Source organism: Petaurus breviceps, unplaced genomic scaffold (genome assembly GCF_028583685.1).
Source record: "Petaurus breviceps papuanus isolate PSGF00001 unplaced genomic scaffold, PetGlider_PUasm1.0 90808, whole genome shotgun sequence".
Taxonomy (NCBI): domain Eukaryota; kingdom Metazoa; phylum Chordata; class Mammalia; order Diprotodontia; family Petauridae; genus Petaurus; species Petaurus breviceps.
In genome coordinates, this window is record NW_027187349.1 from 16,562,447 (window position 1) to 16,580,529 (window position 18,083).

At 42.1% G+C, this 18,083-nt stretch overlaps 1 long non-coding RNA gene across 1 annotated transcript in view; it reads right to left on the reverse strand.

The window, feature by feature from the left end:
* Nucleotides 1-18,083, reverse strand: part of LOC138147944 (uncharacterized) — a 114,462-nt gene that overhangs the window by 69,719 nt on the left and 26,660 nt on the right. The window lies entirely within an intron of this gene.

The following is an 18,083-nucleotide window of genomic DNA, read 5'->3' on the forward strand; positions in this document are numbered from 1 at the left end:
GGAAGGAAGGAAGGAAGGAAGGAAGGAAGGAAGGAAGGAAGGAAGGACAGAAAGAAATTAAGGAAGGAAGGAAAGAAGGAAGGAAGGGAGGAGGAAGAAAGGAAAGAAAGACAGAAAGAAAGAAATTAAGAAAGACAGAAAGAAATTAAGAAAGGAAGGAAGGAGGGAGGAAGGAAGGAAGGAGGAAGAAAGGAAAGAAAGACAGAAAGAAATTAAAGACAGAAAGAAATTAAGAAAGGAAGGAAGGAAGGAGGAAGAAAGGAAAGACAGAAAGAAATTAAGACAGAAAAAAGGAAGGAAGGAAGGAAGGAAGGAAGAAAGGAAGGAAGGAAGGAAGGAAGGAAGGAAGGAAGGAAGGAAGGAAGGAAGGAAGGAAGGAAGGAAAAAAAAGAAAAACAATAAATAGTGTGATTTCCTTCATCCTAAGCCTATCTGCTTCCTAAGATACTTTTTAGATCGAGAGTCCTGGGCCCTCACATAAAAATTCATCCCATTTCGTAACTTCCTCCATTAGCATTCCTGAGAAAGCACCTGGTAACTAACAAGGAGTAAGAATGTAGGAACAACTAATGAATGATCTGAACGTGCTTGACATAATATTAACCACTAAGTAGACTTGATGATTAATAACATTGCATTTGAGATCACAGTGTTGATAATGGTACAGAGATCCAAGAGAAGTCATTCGCTGACCGAACAACATGGAGCATGGAGCTGAAGAGAGGGCCTATTGGGCCAGACTCTTCATGAAGATACGAACTAGGTTGCCCAAACCTGTATTTCCCACAAATGTTTTTTTCAACCATGCTTATTTTTACTGTATTTTAATCTCTGCCGTGGGAGGGAGGAGAACTAAAGCTCTCCCACCCCCAGTCCTCCTTCAAGTCTGTCCTGTGAATCCAAATTGTTAATCCTCAAAGACCCCCAGAGTCCTGGGATACTACTAATTAGAGGCTGCGGTGGAGATTTCAGTTTAACTCCTTAACTATTCTAAACCAAAATGCCAGCTGGAATGGTACAGTTCCTTGTTATCACCCAAGGCAAGAATTCCAAGCCAGACTGAGAAGGAACCAAATTTCCTCCCGAGCAGATGAAGGGAGAGAATGGGACTATTGTGCTAGCCCTGAAGACGGCTGGAGATAGGATCTGTTGTGTTTGCAATCAAACTATTTAAGAGTCTGCAGGCAAATTAGAAGAACAACTGGCTTTATTACATAAATTAATACGGCTAAGTTTAAAGGCAGGCTAATTCCAGGGGCAAATTCCTGTTCTCTCCGGTTTTCAGGAAACTCCAACCCCCACATCCCCCCTTCTCAACCCTCTACCCCCAGTGCTTTTTACAGAAGGATGTCGAGTAATAAGTATCACATCATCAGAGTACTTTCAGTTGGGCTGATTGTGCCCCGGGGGCAGGACCCTGCTAATAACTCCTTGTGCAAACAGGTGGTTTTGAGAAATGAGTGCTTTATGAGGTCCTTCAATCTGGATGCCCCCTAAAACGTGCTGGCTACAGCCAGCATGGATCCCTAATAGATGCCTACAATCAGTGCCTTTGAAAATATCATTAGAAAAATATCATTTTTTGTAATGAGTTCAGTGTGGTCAAGGAATTTTTAACTCACAAATACTTCATTCCAACAGGACATATTATTAAATTCAGTTTTCTAGAGCTCTCTTGGCATCTGTCTTCCTTATCTTGGCCACTGTTCTACTCATCAGAGCACATTGCTGAATGAATGAATGAATGAATGAATGAATGCCAAGCAACATGCTAAGTGCTGGAAAATCAAATACAAACAGCCAATCAGTCCCTGTGCTCAAGGAGTTTACATTCTAATCAAGGAAACATCATATATAGGGGAGTCATGGCCAGGGAAGGGAGTTTCAGTCTGGGAAACACAGAGATGATAATAATAACCAAATAATAAGTTACTCAGAAAAGGTGACAACCCACATTGGTAGGAGGGAATTTCTTTTTTAATTTTTTTTTTTGCTTTTTGGAGGGGCAATTGGGGTTGACTTACCCAAGGTCACACGGCTAGTTTTTGTGAGTGTGTGTTAAGTGTCTGAGGCCAGATTTGAACTCAGGTCCTCCTGACTCTAGGGTCTACTGCACCACCTAGCTGCCCCCTATGAAATGCCCCAATGAAATCATGGGCTATGTCCTATGGTCTCTATACTACAGACCCTAAAATATAGGCTATCCCTCCCCTATCATTTGTATTTACTAATCTGAGTATATTTTGCTTCCCTGCAATATAATATAAATCCTACAAGGACAGGGACTCCTCATTTTTGTCTTTGTATTCCTAGTGTAGCACAGTACCTGTAACATTTTAATAAGTGGTTGTTGAATGAATGAAAATCAAGGCAATAGAAGCTGAGCAAGTCTTATAGTACGAGAAACAGGATAGTTAAGAAGTCTTACTCTTCAGGTGCACTGTCAGTTAACGGCTTTAGAAGGATTAAAACCCAGGAGTCCTGGCTCCCCTGATCTCACTCAATCGAACTTCTTCTAACGACTCAAAAAAAAAAAATGAGGCTCTAAACTATAGACACCAGAAGTAGAGCTCAGGAAACTGAGACATTATCAAAGCATATCCAGTTTAAATCGCAGGTTTCCTGCCTTCTTTCAATTGATGGTGTGCATTCAACATCTACTCTGCATTATTTTAAAATCCTATGCCAAATGGACATCATCCTGCCCGTCCAAGGGGACACCATGTGGCAAGATTCCACAGACAGGAGAAGCAGGAAATGGGAGAAGGATATCTTCTGATTTGTAGACTTGAAATTTGATTTTTAAGAATGACAGTTAATTTAGATCAGAAGATAAAGCCTGCAGTCTGTATCCTGCTAAACAGCCCAAAGTGCTTTTTTAGATCAGCCATAATTCCGGGAATGTCTACAATGAGATCTCTTGTCAATGGACAAGAAAGAAGAGGGGGGTCATTTTTTTCATGTTCCTTCCAATATACAATAAACTCCTGGTTGTCTGAGTGTAGATTGCTAATCCACCTTTCCTACTCCCTTGCTCTACAAGAGTGAACACTTTGTATCTGAACATGGAATGAAAATTAATCTGGATGTTTGCCTTAGTTTAGGAAGTGTGATAAAGTAGATAGAGAGCCAGCCTTGAAGCCAGGGAGACCTGGATTCCAATCTCCACTCTGACGCACTGGCTATGTGACCTTGACCAAGTCCTTTAACTTCCCCTACTCTCTCACTAAGTAAGTAAATCCTTTCACTTCCTTCAGGTCTTGATTTAGTGATATGCAAAATGACAGGAGCAGTGCTAGCCACTTCTTCTGGACAATAATCCTTAAAGAACAACGGTTAATACCTCAAAGAATCTAACTACTAGTACTTCCAAGCTGGATATGCTCATCAGACTAGAATAAGAAGAGTTAACAAAAAGAAAAGTTGCCCAAATAGCTAGCATTTTGACTTTGAACTCACACGCACAAATACAAAACAAAACAAAGCATGTCCATTTTTTTTTAACTTTTTACTTTTTTAATCCACCAGTATTGGTTAAGCCCCTAACCCCATTCAAGGATCTTTAGCAATTAATCCAATACTTGCTCCAGCAGTTCTGTGTTCTACCTAACATCATAGGGCAAGCATTTAAGGAAAATACCAAACTTGTTTTGGTTCTCAAAAAGCTGGATACCTCTCTTCTCCAGCTCTTCCCCTTTGTGGATGGCAGTATTAGTTCAGAAGTGTGATCTGCATGGATTTATCCAATCAGGCTCTTGGCTCAGTTCCCATCCACCCACCAGGAAAACTCTACCCTCTTCTGTGTTTCAATGGACCCTATTCACATGAGCAGGACATAATGAAGTCGATCACACAAGCATGGTTTAACAGTATAGAATACTTTTTCATGACCAGAGAAAGAAAAATAATAAACAAATACAATAAAACAATGTCGATGTAGTCTGTGCACCTGAGGCTCCTCCCAGGCCCAAGCAGCCCTTGACCATCCTATAGGCATGCCCTAAAGCTAGGAGTTCCCAAACACAACCTGGCCTCTTCTATTAGTAGTTAACAAATGTTCTTCACCTGCTTTTTCCACTCAGTATCAGAAAGGATCAATGTTTAGTCAGGAGAGAAAAGTGGGAACCAGGCCCAGCAGCCAATAGCTTTGTTTTTTGCTTTCTGTTCTGATGCAAGCAGGAACCTACATACAATTCTGTCCTCCTACAAATACTTTCAGGCTTGGCTGCTCATTATGTGGGCTGTAGTAGACTCCATCAGACACTGAGTAGACTCTATGTAGCTTGTTCATCAGTAGGGCATCAATGGTGGCACTAAGGGCAAGAAAAGAGGGAGTCCTTGGCTTTCAGTCCTCCCTCTCTTCAAATCACCATACTTCAAATTTCTGCCTGATTGTGTCCTATATCATTTCTGCCCCATTGTTCTTCAGCTCTTTTCATATTTCTCAGCTTTGTGGGTGAGGCCTACCCTCAATACCAGACCCATGACTTGTCAACTGTAGTATAGATATAAGACCAACTATAATTTCATTCAAGAGCTCAGGTCTATCTGGTAATGAGATTCATAAATTAATAATCCCTGAAATGCTCTGAGTTCCAAGAGATGCTTCAAAGGGGTTAAGCTTGAGGATCTTGAATGGAAACATGTTGTCTAACTTGGAAAAATTCTGCACAGTGTTATTGCTGTCTAACTTTTGTTTAGTTCAAGTTTTCCCAGCATTTTCTACTCAACCTTTCCCTCCCAAGCTCCATATTAAGGCTAATTTTGGTAAATAAGTCCCAATGTTTCTTTAATTGCCCCTTGATGTAAAAAGCAGAAGAGTACCTTCTCTCGAGAACATATCACCCCATCCCTCTTTTACACTCAGATGAGTCTTCATCCAGCCTTTTAGGATCCTGTCTCCTGATGTCAGACTAGTTCAGAAGAGAAACTTCATGATGATCAACAAAGTGTTCGAGGGGCAGAGCCAAGATGGCGGAGTAGAAGCACGACCTTGACCTTCCCGCTGCTCCGGCTTCCACCCTCCCCAATCCATGTAAAAAGGGGACTCTAAACAAACTTTGGAGCTGCAGAACCCACAAAATGACACAGAGAAGCTAACCTCCCCCTGAGGCCAGCACAGTGCTCTGGGAGCCAAGCCCAGCCCTGCACCGAGGCAGGGCTGAGGCTTTAGCCCCAGGGCGGGCCTGACTAGCCACCGGCCAGAGGTACTCCAGATCAGCAGCAGCTATAGTTTCCAGATTTATCAATACATAGATGCAAAGGACAAGGTAAGAAGCCAGTGCAGTCTGGACTTTGGGACCCAGTAAGTGGGAGTGCATGGCTTTTACCCCCGGGGTGAGAAACCGCTGAGACGCCAGCACAGTCTGCCAGCCCCATGTGGCAGCTTCAGCTCCTGGCCTGCAGAGTGTAGGGGGACCAAGCACCAGTCTGAGGGGCAATCACTCTTGCTTTAACCTGCTTGGATCTGGATTGCAGTCTAGGGTGGAGGTCCTGGGGTGTGTGTCCAGATTGCCAGAGCGTGTGGAGACCTCAGAGAGGGCACCCATCTAATACCTCCGGCAGCTGAGAAAACCCCAGCGTTTGGGACAAAAACTCCCCTGTCTGGTGGCAGAGTCCTACTGTGGCAAAAAGCCCAAAAGTCAAATAATTGAGTGGCAAAATGAGCAGGCAAAGGAAACAAAGCAGACAGAAGATTCCAACATTACTCTCCTATTTTGGGGACAAGAAGGAGCAAGGCATGGAACAGGAGGAAAACAGTGAAGTCAGAACTCCTGCACCAAAAGCTTCAAAGGAAAATACAAGCTGGTTACAGGCCATAGAGGACCTTAAGAAGCAGATAAGAGAAGTGGAGGAAAAATTGGGAAGAGAAATGAGAACAATGCAAGAAAATTATGAAATGAGAGTCAACAGCCTGACTGAAGAAAATAATACCTTAAAAACAGACTGACTCAAATGGCAAAGGAGGCTCAAAAAGGCAATGAGGAGAAGAATGCCTTAAAAAGTCGAATTTGCCAGATGGAAAAAGAATCTCAAAAGCTCACTGAGGAGAATCATTGCTTCAGAATTAGATTGGAGCAAATGGAAGCTAATGACTTTATGAGAAATCAAGATGCTGTTAAACAGATCCAAACAAATGAAAGAATAGAAGGCAATGTGAAATATCTCATGGGAAAAACCACAGACCTGGAAAATAGATCCAGGAGAGAGAATTTAAAAATTATTGGACTACCTGAAAGCCATGACCAAAGTAAGAACCTAGAAAGCATCCTCCAGGAAGTTCTCAAAGAAAACTGCCCTGATGTTTTAGAATGAGAGGGCAAAATAGAGGTTGAAAGAATCCACCGATCACCTCCTGAAAAAGACCCCAAAAAGAAAACTCCTAGGAATATTATAGCCAGGTTCTGGAATTCCCAGATTAAGGAGAGAATATTACAAGCAGCCAGGAAGAAACAATTTGAATATTGTGGAAACACAATCAGGATAACTCAGGATCTGGCAGCTTCTACACTGAGGGATCAAAGGGCTTGGAATGTGATATTCCAGAGGTCAAGGGAGCTGGGATTAAAACCAAGAGTCACCTACCCAGCAAAACTGAGTATCATGTTTCAGGGGAAAATATGGTCATTCAGTGGAATACAGGACTTTCAAGCATTCTTGATGAAAAAACCAGAGTTGAATAGAAAATTTGACATTCAGATACAAGAAGCATGAGAAGGTAAACAGGGAAAAGAAATCATAAGGAACTTATCAAAGTTGAACTATTAACATTCCTACATGGAAAAACAATAATTGTAACTTATGAAACTTTTCTCAGTAGTTGAAGGGATTAGAGATATATATGTGTATGTATATGTATATATATGTATGTATGTGTGTATATATATATGTCTTTATATGAGGGTATGCAGGCATATGAATACATATGTGAATGTGTGTATATACATTTACAGGTATACATAGATAGAGGGCACGGGACCAATTTAACAGGAAGGGATGATACTTAAAAGGTGAAATTAAGAGGTGAGAGGAATATAATGAGAGGAGATGGGGAGAGACAGAGTGGGGCAACTATCTCATACAGAAGAGGCAAGGGAAAATGGCTACAATGGAGGGGAAGAATAGGAATGCAAAAGGGAATGGGACAACCTTATTCCTATTGAATCTGGCTTGAGGAGGGAGGGAAATACACACTAAATAGGGGATCTCACCCTCCAGGAGAATAGGGGGGGAAGGGGATGAGAGGGGGGATGATGGAAGGGAGGGCAGGCTGGTGGGGAGGGAAGTTGGAAGCACCCACTTTTGAAAAGGGACAGGATCAAAGTAGAGAATAGAACAAGTGGGAGGTGGGAAAGGAGGGAGGGAAATATAGTCAGTCTTTTACAATATATCTACTATGTTATTGTTTTGCATTAGCCGCACATGTACAACCTATACTGAACTGCTTGTCTCTCCAGTGGGGGTGGGTGGAAGGGGGGGAAGGGAATGAATCTGGAATTGAAAGTTTTAAAATCAAATATTCAAATATATATATATATATATATATGTGTGTGTGTGTGTGTGTGTGTGTGTGTGTGTGTGTATATACTATTATTAATACCATCTTACATGTAATTAAGAAATAAGATATACAGGCACTGAGGCATAGAGATCCACTGGAAAAGTCGAAATGGGTATGGGAGAAAATATGGGAGAGAACAGATTGGAGGTGGGGATATCCTGTGGGACTGCTGTTTTGGGGGGATGGGTGGGGGAAAAACGGGGAGAAAATTTGTAACTCAAAATCTGGCAGAAACGAATGATGTAAATCAGAAGTGAATAAAGCATTTAAAAAAAAACAACAGCAAAAAAAAAAAGTGTTCATGTTCATGTACCCCCTACCCCAGGAATGAAATTTCCCCTCCTCATCATTCCCACAAAGATAACATCATAGGATGACAGATTTAAAGCTAAAAGTATTATCCCACCCAAACTCCCTCATTTTATAGTTGAATAAATAAGTTCAGAGTGGTTACGACTTTCATGAAGTCACACAGGAAGGAAGTAACAGATCCAGAATCAAACCCTCTCCCTTTAACAACAGAACCAGGACTCTTTCCACTAAAATATGTGGTGTCCTAAGACAACCTGTATCAACAAGGATCATAGGATATAGAGTTAGATGGACTTCAATGGATAAGGCTCTCTGGAAGCAAAAGAGAGTCATGGGAGACACAAGTAAATAGCTGCCTAGAGGAATTTGGGGGCCTCATGCCTTCTTTCTCCATCTTGTTCCCAGACATCTAGATCCTTCTATGTGTCTCGACCAATCTGAGCTTTTGTATCCTCATCTATAAAATGACAGGATTGGACAAATGACCCTAAAGTCTTTTTCAGCTCTAGATTACCACAGGGCTGCTAAATTGATATTCCTAAAGCAAAGATCTGACCATGTCATTCCCTTGCTTTAAGAAGCTCCAGCAGGAGCAGCTAGGTGATGCAGTGAATAGAGCACATGCCCTGGAATCTGGAGGACCAGAGTTCAAATCCGGCCAGTATCAGACACTTAACACTTACTAGCCATGTGACTTTGGGCAAGTCACTTAACCCCAATTGCCCTGCCTTCCCCCTCCAAAAAAAGTTAAAAAAAAAAAAAAAAGAGATCCAGCAGCTCCCTCATGCTTTGAGAGACCTGCAAATTCCCACCTTGCAGTGAAAAATCTTCCACAATCGTCTCCAATCTTCTTCTCTAAGAAGGAAAATCCTCCACAGACATCTCCAGTCTTCCTTTCCTTCCTTATTGCATAATACTCTCTTTTCCATGCTCTAGTTCCAACCACACTGGCTTATTTGCAGCTATTCCCCATACATGACATTGCACCCCATTTTTCTGCCTTTGTACAAGCTGCCCCTTGTGCCTAGAATGCTCTCCTTTCCTACTTTTGCGTTTTCAAACTTAACCCTGGTCTTCTATAAGAGAACTTTCATGATCTCCCCCACACACACACACACACCCCGGGGTTGGATTCCCTAACAATGTTGTATACCTAGAATTTGTCTACCTGTACCTAGTTTGTACCTTGAAATTCTCACACTGTGGTAAAGGAGTTTGCATACCGTAACCAAGTGTGTAATATTCTGTTGCTGCTTGTCCTTCATTCTCAAAGAGGACATTCTGCTGTATCATTATGGAGGAAAGGATGAAGGAGTCAAGCCTCAGTTCCAATGTCAAAGTCTAAAGAGAAGCTCTTCAATTCCAGTCTAATCAACAGAAATGTCCTGCATGCATTCAATGAGTCTTCTCTTTGGGGATATTGCTGATGGTTTTCACCATTGGGGCATATCTATTTTTTTCTCATTCTGCCCCAATTACTACATGATATTCTTAATCCTTATTTCTTTTCATTGTTAATATTTTAATTAACAAAAATCTATTTTATCTATTCCTCATACACCTAGTGAAGAAGAAAAAAAAGAAGAAAATCCTTGTAACAAATAAGCATAGTTAAACAATAAATTCTTTCACTGGTCATGCCTAAAACTATAGGTCTCATTCTGCACTCTGCTTACTCTTTATTTCTAAATTCTAATGTATTCTTCCTAGATTAGTTCCTCTCTTCATTCTGTACACATTCACTGTCTACTTGTTATGACTTATTAACCATTATCTAGTCACTAACCAATGACTGGCCATTTGTTTGATTGATCAACTTGATCAAAAATTTTTAATCAGTTAGTATGCATAGACAAAGATACATGCAGCTCGAAGATTTGTATCATCATCATCTAGATATATGATTCATCCATGTAAAGAATTTCCAATAAACAAGTTTCTTCTATTAATTCAGATCAGGACCTGTTTCTAGGGAACTTAGTCTCAGAGGGTTACCTAGGGACACTGAGGTTAAGTGACTTGCCCATTTTCACATAACCAGCATTTGTCAGAGATAGGACTTGAATCCAGGTCAATGTCACTCCAAGGTCTTCTCATTGTCTACTCTGCCATTCATGGAGCAATGGATCACAGGGAACAAGGATGTTATTGTGACCCTTTTTTCTAAAAAAGGAATAACCCTGATGCCCACCCCTGGAGAGTTGGCTGCTAGGAAGAAGCCAAGGAGCATGTGGCACCAGGAATTTATTCATTATATTTCTTGACTGTTGATTTCACATGGGCATACTTCACCTCTCCTTCCTATGACTACTGTGGCAGTCAGCATCCCAAGTCATAGACCCAGGTCTATAACTTGAGGCAGGAGGAGAGAGGTGCCATCAAAAGTACCATGGCCATCAAAAAAAAAAAATGCTGCTGTCATCAACTAATCCTTTGCATGAAGCAGATTGTCATTATCCAAATTGATCTTCAGACCTGACTTTCTCTATGTGAATGCTCCTTAGTTTTTGAACCTTTCTACTCATGAACTAAAACTGAGGTTCTCCTGTTGAGCCCCTGAAGTAGGTACCTGGTTGATTGGTGAATTTTTGCCTTTGATCTTTATATAATGATGCTGTTTCGTGAATTCATTTCAGAAACTTAGACTTATATTTGGACCATGCTTACCCTATTTCACTTGAGCTTGTTGCTTCTCTCACACTTTCTACAGACCTTTCCCTTCTCATTAGACATTACTCATCTTTGTGCACTCAGTGGTCCAGCTCATCCGGCCTTCTTGGTCTTCCTCACACATGGCATTACATCACCTGCCTCCATGACTTTGCACAGGCTATCTCTCAAACATAGAATTCATTCCCTCCTCATCATCACTTCCTAGGACCCTGGTTTCCTTCAAAGTTCAGCTCAAATGCCACCTACTCCATGAGGCCTCCCAGATGATAAGACCTTCTTTCTTCTAGAAATATAAGGCCAAAAATTATCTTAAATTTATTTAAATACATTATATAGGTACTTTATTTTCTATATGTTTAAATGCGCATGTGTTGTATCTCCCTATAGAATATAAGTATCTTTGGTACGAGAATTATTTCAGTGTTATCTTTGTATCCTAGATTGCTAGCACAGTACTGGCATAGAATAAGAGGTGTTTAACAAATGCATGTTGATTGATTATTGGTTGAACTGAGACTCCTACTAACTAATTACTCCCCCCCAAATTCCAGCATATATTAGGGTCTTCCCCACCTCAGAAATGGTCCAACAGATACAACATCCAGGAGCACAATGGAGCTACTATTATTATTATTATTATTATTATTATTATTATTATTATTGCCTTTTGGAGGGCAATTGAGGTTAAGTAACTTGCCCAAGGTTACACGGCTAGTTTTTTTGTGTGGGTGTTAAGTGTCTGAGGCCGGAACCAAACTTGGGTCCTCCTGACTCCGAGGCCGGCGCTTTTACTCACTGTGCCACCTAGCCACCCCAAGCTGCCATTATTTGATGGATATGTGGAAGGACTCTCTCTGCCCACTCCAATCCATCCTCCTTTCAGCCAATAAAGTGAATTTTCTAAAAAAAACAGCTCTGATCATGCCATGGCCCTGCTCAATAAACTTCAGTGGCTCCTTCTTCCCTCCAGAGTCAAATATAAAATGTTCTGTTTGACATTCAAAGCCCTTCATAACCCAGTCCCATCACACTTTTCCTGTCTTCTTACACCTAATTCCCTGATGCTCTTTCATCCAGTGACACTGATCTTCTGGTTGTTCCATGAGCAAGACCCTCCATCTGTCAGCTCTGGGCATTTTCTTTGGCTTTCCTTCAGGCCTGGAATGCTCTCCTTCCTTTACTCCACCTCCTGAACTCTCAGGCTTCTTTTGTCCCAACTAAAATCCAACTTTCTGCAGGAAGCCTTCCTAACATCTCTTAATTCTAGTGCCTTCTCTCTGTCAATTATCTCCTATTTATCCTGCAGAGGGTCATCTCTAGTCATTCTGATCTATATCTTGCCACTGGACCCAGATGGCTCTGGAGGAGAAAGTGAAGCTGGTAACTTTGCACAGCCCTCCCTCACTTAAATCCAACTCATTTTCATGTCATGGCATCACCTCCCTGATATCCTGGTCTTTTTCAAGAATGAAGGACAAACACTGTATATAAGTTCTGTATATACAAAAGAAAGCAAAAGACAGTCCCAGACCTCAAGGTGCTTACAATCTAATGGAAGAGAAGACAGGAAAACAAATAGATACAAAGTATATGCTTGATAAATGTTGTTGTTTGTCCTTGTTTTCAAAGAGGATCATAACATTAGGGAGGTGATGCTATGACATGCAGATGAATTGGATTTAAGTGAGGGAGGGCTGTGCAAAGTCACCAGCTTTACTTTCTCCTCCTGAACCTTCTGGATCCAGTGGTAAGTTACAGATTAGGGGGGCAGCTAGGTGGCACAGTGAGTAAAAGTGCCTGCCCTGGAGTCAGGAGGACTTGAGTTCAGATCCAGCCTCAGACACTTAACACAAACCTTGGGCAAGTTACTTAACCCTAATTGCTCTCAAAAAAAAAAAAAAAAGATATAGATCAGGACTGGAAATAGCCCTGGATCAGATGCAGTGGGAGATCTTGGTCTTTCCCATATTGACTTTTCCCAGTTTGACTGAGGCAACACCCATTCAATGGTTAGGGCTAGGTAAGAAAGGAGGCAAAGAATGGTCTCTTTTACCTAGTCAAAAACAAACAAACAACTTAGTCTGGGAGGCAAAGACTATTTATATTTACTCTGAGCCATCAGGGTCTAAACAATGACCAGGTAGAGCTTGGACTGGGACCTATTGTTGGCCAATCAATGAGAGTCAGAGCGATTTGGGTCGAAAGCATGGTATTTAAGAAAGAAATATAAGCCCCAATCTTTTGAGGTTTCAGTGATCAAAATTTTCATTCCTTCCCACAGAACACCCACAGGTAAGGACATTATATTTGATATGAACTGGGGGAAAGGAGAGGAGAGGGGAGGGAAGGAGAGAGGAAGGGAGGAGTTGGCCAACTGAAACTGGCCAGCTGGGTCCCCAATGGGACAGTTCATACTGCTTACAGGTTATTGTTTGTCCTTTGCTCTCAAAGAGGACCATGGCTTCAGGATGATGATGATGCCATGACTTGGAAGTGAATTGGATTTAAGTGAGGGAGAGCTGTGTAAAGTTACCAGCGTCACTTTCCCCTCTCAGTGGCAAGATATAAACCAGGATGGCTGGAGAGGATGCCTCCCCTCCTCCCCGCACATAGTAGGTGCTTAATAAAGCACCTGTTATGATTGATTGATTGACTACTGCTTAATGGTACAAAATAGAAGGAGAGAAGCATGCTACCGGTAGGGCCCAAACCCCAGTCCAAGCTCACAACCTGAACAGGGTAGGGCAGATCAGAAGCAGAGAGCAGAACACCTGGAGCTTCAAATACCTAGCTCTACCTTGCCCTATCTCCTCCTCCATCTGAACCTGGTTTATGAGTTAATGTATTTATACCCAACCTTCTACTTCCCCTCAGGGACCTGATGGAAGGGCACCAACTTGTCAGTGCCTTTCCATGGTACCTCTTCCATCCAAGCACATCAAAGGTAAACATGAGCCATTGCCTCAAGTCTACAGAGGGTGCCCCTCAGTGGAAAGGAGGGTTCTTCCACAGCTAACACTGCAGTGTGGTGGGGAAGGCCTCCGACTAGGAGTCAGGGAGACCTGGCTCGGATGTTTATCAGTTGTATGACCAGGAGAAAATGCCTTAGCTTTTCTGAGCCTCAGTTTCCTCATCTCCAAAATGAGTGCACGGATACCTGTAGCAACTTACCCTCACAGGGTTTTTGTGGAGGTCAAGTGAGATCATGTCTATAAAGTGTTTTTGAATCGTTTAAAGCACTACAAAAATGTCAAATATTATTATTGAGATAATGGATATAGAAACACTCTTTAACATGCTACAGTGATGTCAGCTAACAGATTATGAGTTGGAAGGGACCTTGGAGGTCAGCTGATCCAGTACCCTCATTTCACAGATGAGTTACAAAAACCCAGAACAGCTAAGGGACTTTACCAAAGTTGTAGCAAGTGTGTAGTGGAACTAAGATTTGAACTCAGGTCCTCTGACTCCAAATTCAGTGCATTCTTCACTGAGCTATGCTGCCTGCTATGTTTGCAACTCAGGGTTGGGATGACCAGTTTGTGAATTTGTCCATTGCTCTGGAGCTATCTGATGTCCAAGTCATCTGTCCTCACATTCACATACAACTCTGGGATCTGAGATTCCAGGCACAAGCATATTTGGTGTCCACAATCTGAAGGAAGTTGTTTTTTTTTTTAATTCTTTAATTTTTAACTACCTAATTTGAAGCAGTCAAACACAAGGGAGAAACACATAGTTAACTAAACGTGCTTGGTGACACTTTAAAAGCTTGATATCCCTTTTCTGACTCTCTAACTTCTGTCTTCCCCCTTCCCATTTTCACCTGGGCTCACCAATGACACTTCAAAATAATGAAGCAAACGCTGATTGACTCTGGGATCTGTCACTAATAATGTTAAGCTTTCTGTTGTTTACTGGCTAGCCACTTGGCATGCCCAACGTGCCGCCAAAGTCATTCTGTGGGATACTGTTGAGCTGAGTAACAGAAGGGAGGAGAGCCAACAAAGTGGCTTTCTCTGTTAGAGAGGAGTTGAATCTTTCTCCCACAAGGCTCAGTGGACACTACTTGTAACTTCCCCCCCACTTACCCCCCCACTCCCCTCACGGACCATAATTTGTCTTTTCTAAATCCCTACTCTTTTTTTTTCTGATAGGGGGTGTAGAGGGGGGAAGATCGTTGCATTTCAGATTAGATTCACATTTGAGGGAGAGAAAAGGACATGATTATAAAGGCATGCAGAAGAAAAGCCAAATCACCTGTTGGTTGTTTTCAGAACCATCCTGGGGAGGGAGGGAGGAAGGGAGAATGGTCATTGGTCAGGGAATGGGGGACAAGGAGTTCTCTGATCCAGAGAATTAAGAGCTGTCTGCAAGTCTTCCCCTGTCAATCCACAAAGGAGCTGTAAGGCAGCCATTTGATCTTCCGTATTTACCTCCCCCTTCCAGCTGCCATTCTCCATAGACAAGGGGGCAGGGCTCTCATCCTCCCCCACTGGCTTCTCCTCCCACTCTACCAGACAACCCCTTTCTGAACTGGATCATAGGATCTAGAACCAGAAAGAATTTCAGGGGTCATCTAATCCGTCCTTTAATTTTATAAATGAGGAAACTGAGGCCCAGAGAAGCAGGGCCAAGGTCATAGAGTCAGGAAGCATTCCAATAGGATTCTAGTCCAGATCATGACTTCAATTCCCTTGATCTCTCCACAACAATGTGAGGACATCTCTGCTTACAATTTCATCTGAGGCATCAGGAGAGCTGCCCTGGGAGTCAAGGGTTCTAGTCATGGATGTGTGGCTCCGGCCACCAAGGTACACGGCAGGCTGTACTCGACTCCCAGCTCTCCCTGCCAAGCCTCACCACTCTCCTGAATACTTCTTTCTATTTACAGGGGAAGTGAAGGCTGCCCCAGCTGCAAAGGGACGTGCGGGAGGGAGGGATGAATCCTATCAGAATTGCACACACACAGTGTTGGCACCCAAAGTGAAACCAGCCTGAGGCTGGCTGCTCGCCAGCTCTGCCTTGGTGTGAAATGCTGGCCATTTGCCCAAGATTTACAGGGTAGCTAAAAGTAGCTCTCATTGACTGAAAACTATTTTCTCCGCTAACAAACCTTTTGCCTCCTTTCCCTTCCCATTCTCCCTCCCCCCACTCATCTCTGGGCCATCATCACTCACTGAAAAATTATTTGAGGTTTGATCTCTGAAGGCTTTATAAGCTCAGAGCTAAGATAGACATAAGCTCACACATGCTCACGAGAGCACAAACACACACACACACACACATACACACACACACACACAATCTCAACCCAGCATTCTGACATTCTTTCCATGGTATGTATCAGGTCACAATTATATGTTCATGGAAACAGCCAGATTCCCTCAGAGTAAATAAGGCACCTCTAGGGGACAGAAGGAGTATGGGGGCTGCATTAACCCTTTCAGGCCACTAGGGCATTTGTATATATATATATATATATATATATATACCACCAAGGCTGCAATACAAAGACAGGAGGGAGTGAATGCAAATGTCAGCAAACCTTATAATAGGGATTTTAATACTTCCTCCCCCCCCCCACCTCTGAAAATAAGTTGATATAATAAACACAGCTCCCTGAAGTCTCCTACTTAACTCTTGATAAGATCTGGAATTTATTTACATACAGAAAGAGTTTGGGTTTTGGGCTTTGGTACGGGGGAGGAAGGAGGGGGTCTCAAATTCCTTCAGTGATAGCTAACCTTCCCCTGACTCATGCCCTGTCTAACATTGACTGACCTCCTGAGCCAGACTAGACGGTAAATCTTCATTTGGTCCAATTTATGTAGGACCATCTTGTCTCTAGAACTCAGCAGGCTTAGGATTCCCAAGTCTCCCTTGCAGTTAGGAGTCAACAGCTTTGTGCATTGTATGCTGTCTGGGCATGCACGAGGCATGGTGGGGTTTGGCAAGGGCACTGTGTCCAGGCACCATCAACTGCTACTATTTAAAGCAACAGAGACATCCAGGGCTCTCTGTGTAAAAAAACAAACAAACGAAAAAAAAACAATTCTCTGAATCTTGCTAGACCTTTAGATGAAGAACAGAAATAGCATCCCAGGCCACCAACATCATGGGGATGCTATGAGGTGAGCAGGTGAGAGGCATTAAATACACATGGCATTTAAAATAAATGCTAGCATTTATATAGCACTTTAAAGTTTGCAAAGAGTTTTACATATGTTATCTCACTTGATCTTCACAACAACCCCATTTTACAGATGAGGAAACTGAGGCAGAAAAGATGAAATTACTTGTTTAGGGTCACACAGAGGGTTAAGTGTCTATGGTGGGATTTGAACTCAGGTTTTTCTTATTCCATAGCTAAAGCTCTATCCACTATAACATTTTCTTTTTGTCTAGTGTATTGCCTCAAACATAGAAGATGCTTAACAATTGATATTATCACTGGGTTGGCATTATGATTCTCCACCTTAACTATCTGTTCAAGAGAATTCAAAGATTTTTTTAAATGCAAGATAACAGGGGAGGGGGAGTCACTCTTTATACATTTTGTAGCTATTTAAACACTGGGGGAAGTTTTGGATCAGGTTTATAGTCTATAATTTCTCTGAACTACAGCCATCCCCAGCTTGATACCTACTATACTCTGAAGCTTTAAATCACTGAATCTTTGATTTTCATTTTAGTGACTTAAAAGAAACTCACACCAGCACCACTCCACCCAGCCCACCCCTGCCCCAGACCTGGAACACACACACACACACACACACACACACACACACATACATACACACACACTTAAGAGTAACTAGAATGACCTCTGAAGAATAAGTTCTAGATTTTATTCAAAATTCAGAGCATGCTAAGACAAAATGCCCAAGGATTTTGAAGTTAGCTATGAACAGATCACCCTCAAAGCCAAAAAGTACTCAAGAAAGCTGATGCTAAATCTTTACTTTAATGTGGATGTTTCTGTAGATATAATTTACAGCTCCAAGTTACCTGAGATCCAATTTCCATGCAATTTAACACACTGATGCCCCCCACCTGACAGAAAGTGAGGACTGGTGCAGGGGATGCTGGGATACTTCATCCAATAAAACTTACTCTAATGAAGAAAGGCAAAAATGGAGGGCCTGCAGCAATTAGCATTAATTTGAGATGAGTAAACTCGGAAATAAAAGAATTTTCAGTGGATAGAATTTGACAGAGATCCTACACAGAGGAGATGAAAGAAAGAAAGAAAGAGAGAGAGAGAGAGAGAGAGAGAGAGAGAGAGAGAGACAGATCCCCCCCACCTGACAGAAAGTGAGGACTGGTGCAGGGGATGCTGGGATACTTCATCCAATAAAACTTACTCTAATGAAGAAAGGCAAAAATGGAGGGCCTGCAGCAATTAGCATTAATTTGAGATGAGTAAACTCGGAAATAAAAGAATTTTCAGTGGATAGAATTTGACAGAGATCCTACACAGAGGAGATGAAAGAAAGAAAGAAAGAGAGAGAGAGAGAGAGAGAGAGAGAGAGAG